This window comes from Castor canadensis, chromosome 6 (assembly GCF_047511655.1).
Source record: "Castor canadensis chromosome 6, mCasCan1.hap1v2, whole genome shotgun sequence".
In the NCBI taxonomy this organism is placed as follows: Eukaryota; Metazoa; Chordata; class Mammalia; order Rodentia; family Castoridae; genus Castor; species Castor canadensis.
In genome coordinates, this window is record NC_133391.1 from 173,491,133 (window position 1) to 173,509,368 (window position 18,236).

An 18,236-nucleotide genomic window follows, 5' to 3' on the forward strand; every position below is an offset into this window, starting at 1 on the left:
CCCCGCCCCGCCCTGGCTCGCCTCGTCCCTCTCCGCGGCGCGGGGCTGCCTGAGCTGCTGCCTGAACAAAATAGGGAAAGGAGTCATGCGGCGCTGCAGGGAAGATGCCCACAAAAAATTCCAAAGAGCTCGGAGGCATAGTAGGTGCAGTCCCTCCATGGTTACAGGTAATTCCTTCATTGACAGCTTTCTGTGCGACAGGCTTTTCGTAGATACCTAAAACCCTCAGCCATGAATGAGGTGACCCGCGATGACGTAACTCAAGCGCCTGCAGGAGTGGGAGGACCCGGTCTGGGATGGGAAAGTGCGCGGTTTATAACCACAGCATCACCGCTGTCTCCGACCCTGGCTGGGTCCGGTAGCAGTAAGGAGGATTACAGCTCTCTGTGTGCCACGTGGCAGGCGGCGAACAAGCGGTTCCTTTGGCCGTGCCCGTTGCGCTTCAGCGCCTGGAACGCAGCCCTTGCCTCTAGTGGCCACTGCCCTTCGCCTGTGTTGACCGTCTTCTAGTCTACAACTCCTGCGTGGAGTTTCCACACCCATGACCGCTGCAGCCCCCGAAGCAGCGAGGTTCCAGGCCCAGACTGAAGGACCCGCCTCCCATGGAGAGGTCAAGCTCCGCGCCAGTCCGAGTTCCCGGCGACCCCGCCCACGCCTGTGGGTTGTTAGGCCACTGCCACGTTTATTTTTGATACCTTATGGGGGAGAGGGAAAGTGGGGAAAGTCCCCATCGGAGCCACAATTACTCAGTTAAATCAGGCCCTGAATCTCTCGCTGAGCCGAGGTTTCTCACGTTCCCAGTTACAGTATCCACTGCCACCACAATCATCCTTTTTGTAATCATAGCTTTTTTTCCATCAGTATCTGTCCAGAAGCCTCTTGTGGCTTCCCATCCCCGGTTAAGAAGTCCAGATTTCTCAGCACTCCACACGAGCACTGCACATGTTCACGACACTTCCAGACTCCACCAGCTTGCTCCCAACTCCTCAGGATGACAAATGCAAGCAGTATGGATTTCTCTCTGGGTTTTCTTCTCCAAATTTCGCACTCCTGCCCTGACTTAACTCCAGCTACCACTTGCTGTGCGGAGGAGAGCTCAGCAACAGCTAGATTTCCTGACCATGACACCCAAGCAAGACAGGTCTGTACCTGAATTTGTGCCCTGTGATGGGTACAGACATAAAGAAGGCCTGGCTCTCAAAACAGGTGAGTAGAAAATGAGCATCATGAGGAAGCGGAAGTGAGCAGGTGGGGTGGGGAGAGGTTAGCATCTGTAGCTTGGAAGGCAGGAGATGTGGGCCATTAGAGAAAAAGAAGATCTGAGTGAACCCTTGACAATTTTTCCAGTTCTGGCTTTGGGTCCCAAGCAAATTTATCTTCACAATAGCTTCCCTTTTGTTTCGTGATTCTTAAATGGGTGGGTTTTTTTCCAAAGTACCTTAGTGGAAGAGGTATTAGCATCCTCTCGACTCTGACCGTTGCAGGAGTTTGGAATATGCGCTGCTGCCTTTCTGCCTTGGCACACTTTCTAGCTTATTCCCTGATCCTGGAGCACCCTTCCTTCCTACTCTGTGTGTGGAAATCCTACCCAGCCATGTATGATTCCTGTTTTACCTCCACCACCCCAAGTAAGGGGCCTTTTGCCCCTTCTAACACCACATTTTAAAATGATGATTTTCAAAGCATTGGATCCACTATGCAGAGAGTAGTTATTAACAGTTTACTGATGGCATTCTCCACTTTGGAAAGTAGATAAATCTGTCCTGCTATGGTTTGAATATGTTTTATACCCTCCAAAACTAATCCCCATTTTGCACTGCTAACTATAAAACTTTGGTGTTTAGAGATAGGAATTGGGGAATGTTTAAGATTAGATAAGTTCATCATGGTGGAACCCCCTTGATTGACTGTTGGTAGCTTTAGAAGAGAGAGTGACCATAGGGAACACACATGCATGCACACACACATGTGTTTCCATTTCTTACCTTGTGATGCTCTGCCTCAGGACTGCCAGCAAGACAGCTGTGACCAGATACTCCCCTTCAGCCTTGGGCTTCCAGATCTATGAGCCAAAATCAACCTCTTTTTAAAAAAAACATAGCTACTCTGTGGTATTGTTTTATTAGTAACAGAAAACAGACCTAGACAAAATAAAGGAGTGGAGTTGTTGCTGAGAAAAAATACCTTGAACACATGGAAGTGGTTTTGGAACTGGGTGATAGTCAGAGGTTTGAACAAATTTGAAGGAGCAAGCTAAAAAATAGAATGATGTAAGTGGAGCTCTAGGGGTGATTTTGGTGAGTGCTCAGAAAATGAGGGTAAGAAACTAACCACAGATGGAAATGGGGATCCTACTGGAAATTGTAGAAAAGGCCATCCTTCCTACACTGTTGCAAATAACTTGGATGCATTGTATCCATGCCCTAAAAAGACTTTGTGAAAGGCCAAACTAAAAAGTGATGAGCTAGGTTATTTGCCGGAGGAAATTACAAACAAAGCATTCAGACTGTGGGGTGGGTTCTGTTGGGTTTTTAGTCAGACTTACAGTGAAATTCAGGAGTGAAATAATAACAATAATAAAATAAAAATAGTAATAAAAAGGTTTGGAAATGTTAGAAATGAATTCAGGATATTGGGATGTCACGAGAAAGGCAACACAACTCAGAAGTTAATAGGCAAGGCAAAATTTACTTCTGCAGAAGTGTGCACCACAAAGAGTCTGGTTACCAAGTACACTGGGCAGGAAGTCTGCTCAGGTTTTATCTCTAACACAAGTCTTCCCCTCACCCTGATTGAATGGGTTTTGGGTTTACGATCATTGGCTAAGAAGAAAAGAGGGCACATGGGATGAGCGATGCTGGGGCAGGGAGAACAAAGATTTACTTGAACAATAGTTGCTGTAAGCAAGCAGTTTTGGAAATTAGGGCACTTGGTGATAACAGGAACTTGGTCAGCTATGAACAACAGCCCTTTGAAACAGGAATTTACAGGGTTAAGTGACATCTCACAAGGCACATAGGCAACAATTTGGGGAAGTTAAGCTGACATTTGTACACTAATAATGTACTATACATTAACCCTTTTGACAGAAAATATGTGACTTCAGTTGATGCTCACAGAATATCTGCAACCTGGCCAGGGAAAGTGACAAGGCATGTTCAGTAGAACAAGAGGAAAAAGTATCCAGCAGCAAGAGGAATGGAGGAGCTAAAGAGGCTTCCCTTACCCCACTACAGGCATGGAGGCCAAAGACAGAAGAGTTTCAGGGACCAAGCTGGCCATTCTCTTGGACTCACTGGGCCACCTCAAGATTTATGTCCCTGCCTTCAGCTGACAAAGCACACCAGATACAACCATGGTTCAAGTGGGCTCGTGTACAACTCATCAGGGCAGCAGACCTTAGCATCTACACAGAGCTGGAATGCAAGTTATGTGGTCAAGGCAGTTTCCAAAAGACTTCAAAGAAAGGCCTGGAAGGCCAGACAGAAGTTTGCCTCAGGGTCAGAGACCTTGCAGAGAGCTCCCCATGGGAAAATGCCTAGTGGAGCCAAAGTGTGGACCTTAGACAGGTAGTTCCCAGCAACAGCCATCACCTGCTGGGTAAAACTACCGGCACCTTGCAAAAAGAGCTCAAGAGAGCTTACGCTGGGCACTGGTGGCCACTTGTAATCCTAGCTACTCAGGAGGCAGAAATTAAGAGGATCATGGTTCAAAGCCAGCCCCAGGCTGGCTTTAGACCCTATCTCAAAAAAAAAAACTCCTCAAAAAAAAAAATGGTCTGGTGGAGTGGCTCAAGCAGTAAGAGTGCATGCCTAGCAAGCCAAGTGTGAGGCCCTGAGTTCAAATCCCCAAGAGAGAGAGTAGCCATGTAGCTTGCAACCTGCAAAGCTATAGAGTGGTACTCCACAAGGCTTTGGGTGCCCATCTCCTACCACAGAGTACACAGGATGCCAGTTTTAATGTCTTCTCAGCTGGGTTTTGGCTTTGCTTTGGGCTAATTACTCTCTCACATCTGGAGTAGGAGTGTTTATCCTATCCCGATAACTGCCATGTGTTTTGGGAGTATGTAACTTAGTTTTGATTTTAAGGATCCATATCTAAAAGACTTTTACCTTGAGTCTCAGGTGAGACTTGGATTTTTGATTTAATGCTGGAGTGAGTTAAGACTTTGCGGGGATTTGGATATATGTTGTATATGAGAAGGACATAATTTCCCAGGGAGCAGGGATTGAGGAAAGAATGTTATGGATTTGATATGGATTGTCTCTTCCAAAGTTCATGTTGGAGCTTAGTCCCCATTGCAGACTATTCAGAGGGTAGACAATCTGACTATGGTGCTTAGAGTAGGTCTTTAGAAATGATTAGGATTAGTTGAGGTCATCAGGATGGGGCCCCATGGTGAATATTGGTGGTTTTGGAAGGGGAGAAAGAAGACACGGACACACACTTGTGCTCCCCTTGTCTCTTGTCTTTTCATTCCCTGCCTTGGGACTCTGCCAGGAAGAAGGCCATCACCAGCTATGGCCCCTTGGCCTTGGGTCTCCAGAATAAACCTCTCTACACAATACTTTTTTTAAAGCATTTTTCCTGTCAAACTTCTGAGAAAAACTGTGCTGTGGGACAGGGTGTCCTAAGCCCCAGAGGAACATCTGCATTCCAGCCTTTGGCTTGGGGGTTCTCCTTGCGTGTCAACTCTGTCACCTGTCGAGAGAACCTACCTAAAAAAGTCTCCCTTACCCTATACTGTCTATACTTCAGACACTTCTAATGTCTGAAAGGTAAAGCTTTGCAATTTAACATAATAAGTAGGTAACTTGTTATTTAATTTAGAAAGATGCTTCCATTGAGATGGCTGATAAGAGTTGGTGGAGAAACCAAGGAAAACTCAAAATGGAAAGTAATTTGTTCCTCTAAGTTCTTTTATTTCACTTTATGAAAAGAGCTATTTCATTTGTTGCACTTACCCATGACTAACTATATATTCGTATTTCTTTCAAAAACTTGAGACATGTCTTATGGAGTAGTTTGCAACTCTTTTACAGTTTAAAGCTCAGTGATAAATGATTGGGTTGTATGAATGTCCAGGCCTGTGGTGTAATGTTAACAAGTAGCCACCAGGTGTCCGTCTTTCCTTGTGTGTGCTTTACAGGAATGGACTTTCCAACCATCTTTAACCCCTACCAGATCCTTGGTGGGGGGGCGGGGAGAGGGGCCTCTGGGGCTTCCTGCTGTGGAGGGCATTTTGCGGAACCACCCTGCCTGTGCATGGTCCACCCTGCTTGCTTCTGTGTCTCTGTCCCAGTTCTCCCACTGCCCCCTTTATGGTAGGTAGTTGAGTTGTCTCAAGGGTGAACAGGAACTTGCTCACACCTCAGCTCTTTCTCTCAAAGTGTGTGAAGAAGAGGGTAAGTATGATATTTGTTCCTGAAATGTCAGTTTTACTCAGTAAGCAGGGACAATACTTGTAAAGCAGTCGGAGTTTGGAACAGAATTGGAAACTGACACAATGGATAAAACAAACATTCAGAGTTCCCTCTGTTGCAGTAGCCTTTTGCATGGGAGGACAGGCCCACTCTACCTTCAGGGCTTTGCGAATGTGCGACAAGCATAACAGCTTGTCGCATGAGACGCTTCCTGTGGCCTCCAGGATGGAGAAGGAAAAGGAGAAGGAAGGGGTGCCCAGAGATGACCCAGGCTGAGGTAGTGATGGCTGAGGAGGTTCTGTGCAGGGGTTGGCATGCACAGTGCCCAAGAAGAGAGTGGGAGAGGCACAAAAGTATTTCCTTTCACCTGAGGCCAGTGAGGGGCCACAGGTGACTAAGCTAACCTGTGGCCTGGACTGGTTCTTAGGGAACCATGGGACATCTATAGGAACTTGACCAGAGGATATGGGAAGTGGGTATGTGCACAGAGTGAGCCACATTTTCTCTAGCACTTGAGCAACAGTTCTGTGTGTTAGCTCTTTGAGCCCTCCAGGGACCCAAAAGGACAGTCACAAGAGAGAAATAAGTTCAGCAGCTGCTGGGCCGGACACAGGGCAAAGACAGAGTAGAAGTGGGAAGTGAGAAATAAAATTGCCCATCCCAGAATCCTCCAAGAACCACATTGAGTATCTGTAGCTTTGACCTCCTATATCCACAAGCATCCACTTGCTGGCAATGCCAGCCACCTGCCAAAACCTGTTTCCATTTTCCTAGACACCCAGGAAGCTTCCAAAAAGGCTGGATCCCCTTCAAGGATTCAGTTTTACTGGCTGACCAGCAGAAGGGTACTAGCCCATGGGTTCTCCTTTGCCCTTTGTCACTCCCCGCTAACTGGAAGAGAAATGACTTCCAGGGCCCTAGGCTAATCTAAAGTCACTCAGCCCCCAAATACCCACTTTTATGCTGTCCCTTGGGATGCTGGGACAAGGGAACCATGCAGCTGCCTTGCGCGTGGAAGTCCAGTGTGACCATGCAAAGGACCACGAAAAGGTGACCAGAAGACAGGTGGCAGAAGATGCCCACACCTCCTGCTTCACTTTGTTTGGCTTCTTATCCTGCCAGCGTCCCCTTGCATTTTGCATCCTGTCAGCGGCAGTTCACCTTGTAGTAGCATCTGAATCCCACATGCAGTTTCTCTGCCATTTGCAGAACAGCTTCATAGCATTGGCTTTGAGACAAGGCCAGTTTGGCTCCCACTTCCATGGGCCCTGCCTCCCAGCATGGCAGAGACCTTCCGATGTCTGAGCCCTCGCCTTGGGGCACCTCCCTCAATGAGTTTTCCTCATGCCTCCTCTGTTCTTCGCTCTGTCTAGCCCAAGGAGTGCCAGAGGCTTCTTGCAGTGGCTCCCTTCTGAGGTACCTTCATATACTGATGTCTTCTCTTTATTTTGGCAGTAGTGCAATTTGAACTCGGCCTCCCACTTGTGAGGCAAGCATTCTACCACTTGAATCACAGTCCCAGTCCTTTTTGCTTTAGTTATTTTTCAGATAGGATCTTGTGTTTCTGTCCAGGGACAGCTTCTGAGCGAGATGCTCCTACCGAAGCCTGCAGCATAGCTAAGATTACAGGCATGCCCCAATACACCCAGCTTCTTTGTAGTCTCAGGGGGACTGTAAAGTCCAGGGTCCAAGTCCAAGATTTCAGTTATAGAGAGCCCAGTGAACAAGTCCCACAGAGAATGACAGAGAGTTGATGAATGGGTACAACAGCTTTATGATCACCCTCTGCTCAGTGCTGCCCTTCCTGCATTAGAACACTTGACATGGGCACCTCCCTCCCCATGGCACCCTTATGTCATGCCTCTCAGTGGACACTGGTCATGTGTCCACATCTCCAGCTCTGGCCCTTCCCAGTACACTGCTCTAGTTGGTCACTGTGAGGGACTGGGCTGGGCTGGACTGGGCAGGTGGCACCCTTGGTATCCCAGATGCTAAGTCCCACCAGCTGTCTAAGGTCCATTCAACTCTACTTCCTCTGGGAAGTCTCCTTGGAATTGTTTTGCCTGTACTATTTGTTTTATTTGAATGTTCTTCATCCTTCTCTTTTCATCCCTTACTTCTTCCCATGTCTAAGCATCTTTGCTTTGTGCCCAATTGGTGCTGCAGACACAACTGTCCACCTCTGCCTCCACAGCCACCACCATCACTGCCACCCCAGAATGGCTTACTGCAGGGAGTTCCTCCCTATTTGTGCCCATTTGGCTGCTGCCTTTCACTTCCCAGCCAGGAGCATCATCTGGTAGACAGAGATGTGGACAGTTTCAAGATTCTAATGCAACATCTCCCCTTGCAGATAAAACAAAATTCAAATGTCCGTTGGGTCTGGTCCATGCCAGACTTTGTGCATGCATGCCCTGCCAACTTCCAAATCTTCTGTAACTGCTGGCCTACATGTTTCCAGCTCAGACCTTCCTGGCACCCCCCGGGCATCTCTCTCCCTGCTCTCTGGACCACATGACATGAAGTAAATGTAAAAGATCTGAAGTGGTGCTTGTTACCCAGCCCTGACTTTGTCCTGTCTAGCATGTGAGCATGAGGGAGCAAGGATTCATCTATCTTGCTCTAGCATCACCTGGCACAATGTAGGTGCTCAGTAAGACCTATTGAATGAATGGAGGAATTCGCTTCTTTTGGCCATTCTAACAAGTCAGTGTTAACTCATGATGAGTAATTGGGAGGCAGAGCGATTAAGTGCCTCTTCTGTGTGTCACAGGAAGAAAGTAGCAGAGGTAGGATTTCAACTCCAGTCCCCAGGGTCAGGTGATTCCATCTTGTGTCACACATTGTTTTGTGATTCTTTGCCATCTCTCAGCAACTAGTATAGTGTGTCATACATGGTAGGCTTGCAGAGTACTTAATGGCATGGAAAGACATGACCTTTCTAACATGTGCCACAGACACACGTGGTTTACACCTCCCACTCTTTTTTTCTGGGCCCCCGTTGTTCCTTGTGCGGAGAATCCTGTCTTGTCTCTGACTTGCTGAAGTGTCACCTTCTGTCTGAAGCTCCCCAGTCTCTCCCTCATCTCCACCCACCTGCTCCCACAGGCACCTGGGATCCATGTCTTTCCAAGAGGGTCTAAGGCACTTACACATTGTGCTGCAATTGTGTATTGATGTGGGTCTGCTTGCCAGCTACCTGTCTTTATGAATTCCAGGTACCACGTTTCATTCACCTCTTTTTGTTGACTCCCCCAGCATTGCAGTAAATGTTTATTGAATGAAAAATGTACACCAGGCATGCTGTAGGCATATACACCTCAGTGAGAGGGAGATGGATCACAAATCCATGCTCACAGGTGGATTCTCACGGCTGCTGTCTATCGCTTCTGGTCCTACTTCCCCAACTTCTTCCTGCACAGCCCTTTTGACAGCCCCTCCCCCTTAAATACCTATCCCACAGGCCCAGCTCACTGATAGCTGGGACTAGCTGTGTGATTTGTGAAGCCTGGTGTTAAATGAAAATGCTAGGCTGCTTGTTCAAAAATCACCAAGAAATTTTTGATGCCAGCCTCAAAGCATCAAATCAAGTGCAGGACCATTGGGAGAATGGGGATCTAGACTGCACAGGCAACACAGCATGCCCCGGAAGTAGCCCTACCAGCTGCTCTGACCGGACCTCCTCACCTCCATGGTGTCATTGCCTACTAAGTGGAGTCCTAGGGCTGTTGAGCATCACTTTCAAACATGCCACGGTGGACACATTTTCCCCATGAGCCCAATTCTTCCTCCCTGTGTTAAGAAGCCTTTACCATGCGGCCAGCCCAAGGACATCACTGATTGAGTTCTTGCCTCTACCAAACCACTGTTTTAGGTCTTGCATCTCTCCTGTGTGTCTATCTGCTTGCCTAGGCCCTTCATTATTCTACTAATCAAGCCATGCTTTACACAACCCCTCACCTAGGGACATGGTTTTTAAAACCTACAAAACCCTAAGAAAAGTGCAGGATGCCTGTGGGAATGTTCCAAGGGATCAAAGGAGCTTCTCTCACAGATCTCCGACATCCTGCCTTTCATCACCTAAAGGGAACATCTTTGCTGACGGAAGCCAAACATCTGTAAACTGACAGTGGTATGAAACCAAATCACACCATCATCATTCCATGGTTACTAAATATAAGGGCTGATGTTCAAAATTTGGCACAAAATGGTGTCATCTGAGGAAGCACTTGCCTGGGTTTGTGAGCCTGGCCCTGATGTGCTTTCCACTGGGATTTACTAGAAGGACCTGAAAGAGTGTGCTCTCTGAAAATGGGTCTGTGAGGGGGGCTCATGAAGTCAGTATTTGTAAGCTGCTATTTCTCACTCTACATAAGGGTTTCCCAACCTCAGTATAACTATCATTTGTGAGGGATGATTATTTGTGATTGTGGGGACCAGGACTGCCCTGGGTACCACACAATACTTAGCTGCTTGCTTACGCACTACATGCCAGAAGATCCCACCCACCTCCAGCCCTGCTGTGATAATCAAACTCCAGACCTTTACACATGCGCCCTGGACTGAGCCATGATGCAGCACAAAGTAGTCCCTGGTTGAGAGCTACTGCTCTATGTGCTGGCAGTTGCTTCTTCAGATTTCATGGTGGTCAGAAGGGAAATATGGAGCCCCAGGGAGAAAGTTGTTAGAACTGGGATTATACATGACAGCATGGAGTCCTCGTCTAACATAGCTCCCAACCACAGCTGCTCCTCTCCTTAAACTCGAGTCATCTCTGGACAGAAGGTCCTCGAGTGGCTCTGCCTTCCTTCAGACTTCTCTTCTCCCCAGCCTCTGTTGGTCTCTCCCTCACCTCATTCACATCCTTGTTCTAAAGCAACATTTGTCAACAATTCCCCTTCCCTGATTCCTTGTCTTCTCAGTCTGGTCCCCAGCTGACAGTCCCTGTATATTTGTCAACTTCTTTTCTCCACTAGAACCCAGGCTTCAATGGGGGAAACCCTCTTCTTATTTACTGCTTTGTCCCCAGGGCTGACATCATGCCTCACACATGGCAACTATTCAAGAAATGATGGTTAAAAGAATCATAAGTGGATGAATAAATTGATGTTTTCCTGCTGATAGCTGGACATAAGCACAATCCAGAGAAATTAGAAACCAAGTACTCCAGCCAATGGAGCACCTTAGGGTTGGCCCAAAGGACTTGAAAGTGCACATCCACAAGAAAACCTGCAGATGACATTAGAGCAGCTTTATTGATAACTGGCAAAGCTTGGAAAAAACCAAGACATCCTTCAGAGGGGACAAGATAAATAAGCTGTGGTACATACTGACAATGAAACATTATTCAGCACTAAAAAAAAAAAAAAATGAGCCGTCTCGCTGTGAAAAGACATGGAGGAAACTTAAATGCAAATCATGTAGAGAAATAAGCCAATCTGAAAAGGTTACATACTGTATGATTATAGCTATGGCATTCTGAAAAAGGCAACACACAGAGAAATATGAAAAGATCAGTGGCTGCCAGGGATAACGGTAGGGAAGGATGAAAAGGCAGAGCACAGAGTATTTTTACGCAGTGAAACTACTCTGTATGATGCTGTAATGGTGGACACATGTTATACGTGTTCCAAACCCACAGAAAGTATAACCCTAAGAGTGAACCCTAATATAACTATTAGCCCTTTAGTTAATAATGATGCATCATTACTGGCTCAGCCATTGTAACAAGTGTACCACCGTGGTGTGGGATTCTGATAGTGAGGAGACTGCATATGTGGAGACAAAGAATATGTGGGAATCTCTGTACTTTGTTTGATTTTGCTATAAACATAGAATCTCTTATAAAGTCTAGCTGAAAAACAAAGCAAGAGCTCCTGTCAGCGGCAATAGGAGTAACAGCAGGAAGTCTCAGAAATCTGCTCAGGGTTGCCAGAGGACAGGGGACAAGGGGCCACTTGGATTAGCACTTGAGGTGAGGGGTGGACACAGACCAGGTCACAAAGGACTGTGTAAGCCAGGGAAGAGGAAGTTTTACGAAATGGAGTGATGTTATTTTACTATGTATTCGATGCTTCATTCTGGCCATCCTAGGAAATCAATGGGGAGAAGACAGCAGTGGAAGAAGAGAGACAGATAGGGGATCATGATGCAGGCACAGCAGACATCTGGCTACCTTCCTCACAGGAAAGTGAGAAGGAAGGGACAGAGTGAAGACAGATGTCCTCAGTGCTGCCAGGACTGTTTGTATGGATCACTGTGATTGAGAGAAAGGAGAGAATTGTGAATGGCTCTTGGGAGACCATCTGGAACAAAGAGTAGGGAAGAGCAGGAGTGGGAGGGTGTCATGTTCTAACTAGATTGTCAGCCTTATTCCATGTCATAAAAAGGACAGAAGCCCACCCTTTGGATGGTCAATGCCTATCTTTGTTCCTAAGGTGACCGATCGTAGCTGAGACTTAAGCAGTAAAAGGAAACCAGATTGGTGGTAACTGTGAAGGGAGATTTCTTCAACTGGTTCATTCATCAAGCATGTTGTGCTGAGCAGTTTCTCTGTTCAATGCCAGTTTCTGTGAAGTGTGCTGGGACACAGGGATGGAAAAGCTCACCACATCTCCACCAGAGCTCACCTCCTCTTAGAAACTTGGAGGTGAGTCCAACTGAACTTGCTTTGCACTTGTAAGCCAAATAACTGACAGTCAGGAGCAAAAAACAAATCTATCTTTGAAGCCATACAAAAGAAAGAAGGAAGCTCTGCAAAACCTCATGGTGAAATAGTACTGGGAAAATGATTATGCTAAAAGGGTTTTATGTGAATGCCATATAAAAAGAAAAGGGTCTGGTCCCACATAGGTAATTATTTTAAAGGAAGGAACAAAAATTCTTACTTGGCATTCATTTAATTCACTACCTTGCTGAAGATTAGTGGTTTAAGTAGCTATAAACAGGACACCAAAACTTAAGTAATAGCAATTAAATCAAATTTCACAAAAAAAGTATCATAGAAGAAAGCACACCACTGAATTTACAAAGCTTTATCTTTTCAAAAAAAACAATGGTACCCATGTAAATACATTCAAATCACATCCAAGGAAAGTGATCGCACTGAATTAAAGTACTATCATCTCTGTTGTTTAAAGATGGATTTGGTTGGTAGATGGAGCTGATAATTAACATCATTGTTTAATTCCCCCACCAAAAGGCTGCATAATTAGAAATGCAGGCACCCTACCACACAAGAGAGTGATAAGAGTTTATAATGATTTGTTACATATTTATAAAAACTGAAATAGAGGGATTCGAAGATTCCTAACTCAGGTGATTGTGCAAGGAGAAGGAAATGCTAATTACCCTGATTTGATCATTACATGCTACATATACATATGGAATTGTAAATATGTACAATTATCATTTTGTGTCAATCAATTTTTTAAAAATATAGCTAGGGTTTGGGATACAAGTGGGACTCTGCCAATGAAAGCACTCACCACACTGGAAGAAGCAGGGGGAGGAATGGGCTGCATTAGCAGTGCTGACTGTGCAGGAGGCTCCCATCACTGCAGTGCTCCCTGTGTCCAGAGCCCTCAGTCACAGTGAAGGCTGGAGCCTTTGCGCAGCCAGGAAATGAGGTCCTGAGCACCCCTTGCCCCAGGACACTGCTGTCCTCCTGTCCTTCCTGACTGGTCAAGGTGGGAGCTCTTGGTCTGCTCAGGCCTGCTATGTACTGGTGTCCTTTCAGAGACCCCCCGTGTCCAGCAATTCTGTGGGCACTATGTTTAAAAATCCCTCCCTACTCAAAATGGCTCTGTCTTTTCTTTAAAAAATTTTTAATTAGCAAATAATACTTGTTTATATTTATGGAGTATAATGTGACGTTTTGATCTGAGTACATGACATAAAGGTTAAATCAAATGTAAACATTCATTACCTCACCAGCTTACCACTTTTTATAAAAAGAATTTTAAAAACATCCTCCAGACATATCTGTGAATGACAATCTGTTGCTCTTTGAGGCTCTCTAAAACAAGCTCAGTGCTCATTCAACCTTGCCTTTTCTTTGGGTTTTGGACGCACAGTACACCACATTCACTTGTGCTTCTTTGACCCATTGAATACCAATTTTGGGGGGTTGGGGAGGCTTGGGGCAAGAGCAGGCAAGGAGCTCTGCCATCTGGTCCCCCAGCAGATGTGGCGGAATGGACCACTTGAAGCCTAATAATGATGCCCTTTTTGGAAAATAGCTTTCACTTTTTTTTCCCTCTGAACTGTCTATTACTCCCAGGCCCTGGTGGAGACTGAATGCCTAATCATGGGACATGGAGTTACCATGTGACCTAATTCACTGAGCCACACCGTTTGACTTTTTAAGATTGGAGAACTGGTGACAAGGAGCACTGGAGAGAGGTAGAGGCACAGAGTATAAGATATCTGTGTCCTGTATGAATGTTCACCAAAGGGCATCAATGCACTAATTCATAGAGATAGAGGGTTCTCAGGAACTAAGTGGACAAGATGACCGCCTTTGAAGGACAAGCAGCCTTTCTCTCTAACATCTTCTGTTTTCTCAATGGGCTCAGCAACAAGATGGCCCCATTGTCAAGGAAGAAGATCAAAGATGGTCTCAGCAACATGGGATTTCCCTGGTTAAGGCTAGTGTTCCCCTTCCTGCTGAATGCTCAACCTGCCAAGAGCAGACAGTACTCTGTGTCAGGTATAGTGACAGATAGACACCCCAGGAAAGCTTATTACATGAAACCCCTGCTGTTATAAAGGGGACAAATGTTTGTCCTCTCTGGAATAGACACATTGGGTATGAAATGCTTCAGCCAACACTACATAAGAAGAGTGCATGATTTATTATAAATTATCTTAAGTCCTTGTTTCTGACAAAATAATGCATTTTATGACAAAAGAAGGAAACCTCTGACCTCAATCCTCCAATGCAGCTGGCCTTATAGAGCTGTGGAATGTCCTGTGGCACACAAGGACAAGACATCTGTTAGGTACATCTATTGTGACATTGGGTGATATCCTATATAATTCCATATATGCTTTAAAATAGTGACCAGTATTTGGTCTATTTTCCCAATGGTCAAAATGTCCAGGCCCCTGGAGGTAGACACGGGTGTCTTTTTGCATGATCACAACTATAACCCACCCACAAAAGTTTGCTTCTTGTTCACCCAACTTTGAGCTTACCTCATTTAAAGGTGTTAGTTCCAGTTCTGAAATGCTGAAGCTCACATTATTGTCAGGGACAGCTCTCAGCACTGCCAAACCAGTGGACTGTAACAATGCAACATGCTCTGCTATTCTTCATCAAGAATAAAGATTTGATTTACTGGGTAAATAGCTGAAGTGCTGGTTCTTAGTAGAAAAAAAGAAATGCATTGTAAATAACAATATTACTATCTAAGCAAATAGTTGCCTTGGCTTTGTACTCACTTGTGGAAATGAGAACTGTAGTAACTATAGTTTGTTTCTTATTCTGTTAAAGGTAATTAGTCAAGTTCCTTTTTCTTTTTCTCTTTCTGCTTTACATAGGGAGTGTTGGCAGTGGTTACAGCTTACTTTTGTCTTGGGTTGCAGAAGTATCATCAGGACCAGAAGAATGGAATCCAGTGATGGAGATGCTGACTGACAACAAGACTTTGGATCACACCCCTTTGTGGAGAGGATGAAGTTATTTACAAACAGTAAATCCATGGATTTACTGCCCCTTTTGTGCAGTATGGTGGTGGTTTCAATCATACTGAGTGGTCAAATGGATTCCTTTGGGACTTTTGGTGGAGTGACACTCACCATCCATTCTAGGTTTTTCCAGGTGCCTTCTCAGAGACCAAAGCCTGTGATGGCACTCCTCATCTGCCTGGTGTGAATGGAAGTGAACTTTTTTCTGTTGCTGTTATCATATAATTGTTGTACTGGGGGTACATTGTGACATTTACAAAAGTTCTTACAGCATATCATAGTCAAATTCCCCCCTCCATCATTCTCCTTTATCCCTCCCTTTCCCCATTTCTGGAATAGTTTCAACAGCTCTCATTTTTCCATTTCTGTGTGTGAATATATAATATTTTGATCATATTCACTCTCCTACACTCTTTCTTTTATCCTCCCCCTCCGCACTGGTACCAACCCACAGACAGGAAGTGAGATTTTGAGTGGAGGCCTTCCTTCCAGGAGAGCTACCAGGTAAGAGGGAGGCGGCACTTACCTTCCTGAAGAGCGGGCCCCTTGGTGGGTTCCTGCAGCCATATTCCACTCTCCAAGTCATCCTACTGGCACCTTCAGAGCTGGTTTTCTGGTGCCTGAAGTGCACCTGGCATGACCAGTTTCAGCAGTGACCTTCCGATTGCTTGCCTTTCTCTTTAGAGAGTAAGTACAGGCCCTCAGAGGGCTCCAGGACTCTGCCTCACAGCCAGTGCACAGGCCCTTCCACCAGCCCTGTGACCCTATCAGAAGGACTCATTCTCTGCGTTCTTCTTTAAATTAGCTACAGCTTCCTGTTTCTTGCCTGCCTATTACCATGAGCGTGGCCCCATGTCCTCCTGTTTCTTCAGGAGAAGCAACACTAGGTGCATCTGAACTCCTGATTGTTTTGCCAAGTTTCTCCCCACTCAATTGGCCTCCTGTCACTGATAGCTCATTGTCCTCATCCGCTCTTGTTTCACTTTCCTCTACCCCCTCTGCCCTCCTTGTCTCCCTTCTATCCATGCTGCATCACTGCACACTTACCTGGTATAACCTGCTCTCTCCTGGTGCACCCTCCCCATCACCTTTCACCTGCCTTGAGCACTTCTCTTAAAGAGGTTTAAAACAAACAGGCTATGCTCTCGCTGTAAAGTCTCTGCTACTAAGGCCACCTACCAGACAAGTGCCAATCTCATAAAATAGGCTTTGCATCCTTCCCCTTCATTTCCCTGGCATCTTTGAAACTTTATTCCTAGCTGGCACAGTAAATCAACCACGTTGCCCCAGGTGTGGCACGGATCCCCTTGACTTGTGCTTTCATTCTGTATATCTCCCTCACTCAGAGTGTGACTGTCTAACCTCATCACCTACACTGTCACCTCTGGCTTCCTTCCCAAGCCCAGTATTTCCCATGATTTATCCCTAATTTATCTGTCTTTGAATAATTGTTCTTCCCTATTAACTCACATAGGATCTAGAGTACAACTGAGTCATGTACTTAGTCTCATGCACTGTGATCTCTCTCTCTTTTTTTTTTAGCTATTAAACTGCTCTATTCTCTTTAATGTGTGGGTCATAAATTCTGAGAACCACATATTTTCACTGTATCTCCCATGATGTGTATTACAAATCAATACATAAAGAACACTTGGGAATAATAGATAGGGAAGTAGAGCTCATGCAATCAACCCTGGAGGGTGGTGTGAAATACTTTATGTTCTTAAATCAGCTCAGTTATGTATGCCTTATGTGCATAAAACTTTTTTTCCACTGGTGTTTCAGATTTTCTGCCCAAAAAACCAGGGTAAGTATATTGACTCACTGAACAGGAATCCTGCAAAGTGCAGTGGGTGTTTGTAAAGCACCTTGTTTTCCATGGATAAATAAAAACTTGAAGAGGACAATGTATCTCTCTCCATGAAATATGTTGAAGTCATGGATCTAAAATTTGACAAAAGCAAAAAAAATCCAATAAATTTCAAACTTGACAAGCATGATCTATTGTCCTTGAACCAAGTGGTACTAATTTAGTAAAGGAGAAAGAAAAAACTCCTTGTTCCTGCCAGAGTTTATGTTTTCAATTCACTTATCTAAAAGTCTTCCCTAGTGTTTTTTTGAGGGGAAATTCCTATTTCCCATTAGATTTGATGAAAGTCCCATATGTTGTAGGGTGAAATATATGATTTCCTCATGTAAATATCTCCCAAGAAAAGTAAGGGTTCATGTTAGAATCCACCCATTCCTGCCCAATTTTCACTCATAGAACAAGTATGGACTACATAGCTGCTCTGGCCAGGCACTGCTCTGGGGACACAGAAGGGGAAGAGGTACACTTCCATCTTCCAGATGCTCACATCTGAGCCAGGTAGGCCTACCAAAAGGTGTGCTGCCCACTGTGAGCATGATGGTGGAGAAACAGAGAAGTACTGCAGGGTCAGAGCTGTCACTGGGTGTCCAAGAATGCTTCCTGAGAGCGGTGACCTTCAGTGTCCAGGTTGGACACTGAGTGTATTCTTCCAGGTACAGTGCTGTTATGGTCAGGCATTCTCAAGGGGAGGGAAGAATTTTGGCAGACTCTGGCATAAAATACTGAAATAATGAGGATAGCTGAGCATTGGCATATGGCTGCAGGGAATGCTGTCTAGGGAGCGCTGAGGGATGATTGCACAAAAAGTGCATCTGGGGAATCCATAAGTTCCAGGGACAGCTCGAGGAGCAGGAATGCCGTGTTTGGTGGGAAGCATTCTGTACAACGTTCCAAGGAAGAGAGCTTTCTAGGGGTGGATTCCTTCTCCCTTCCAGCAGGAGACAAATAAAACACACAGATAATTTCCAGCAGAGTGCATGTGTGTGTGAATACAGTGCATACACTCAACACAGTGCAACAGGAAATGAAACAGCAGCCACAAGACCTGCCTTTTAGAAGTACTAGGGGCAGTGTGGTATCATTCGAAGACTTAACATCTTACGCCACCGTCACTTACTGTGTGGCCAGAACTTAACCTCTGGAGAGTGTCTCTATCCACACATCTGTAAAATGGGACAGCATGTCTTTCCAGCATGCTGAAGCACATATACAACAGACCTAGCTACAAAAGATGATCGGGTGTGCAGTGAGTG

General features: G+C 45.5%; 1 long non-coding RNA gene across 1 annotated transcript; it reads left to right on the plus strand.

The window, feature by feature from the left end:
* The first annotated feature begins 17 nt into the window (after window positions 1-17).
* LOC141424237 (uncharacterized) lies at window positions 18-17,407 on the plus strand. Its single transcript, XR_012449252.1, has 3 exons — window positions 18-1,206; window positions 11,861-12,072; window positions 15,012-17,407. It is a non-coding gene; the product is annotated as an uncharacterized lncRNA (long non-coding RNA).
* The last annotated feature ends 829 nt before the right edge of the window (window positions 17,408-18,236 follow it).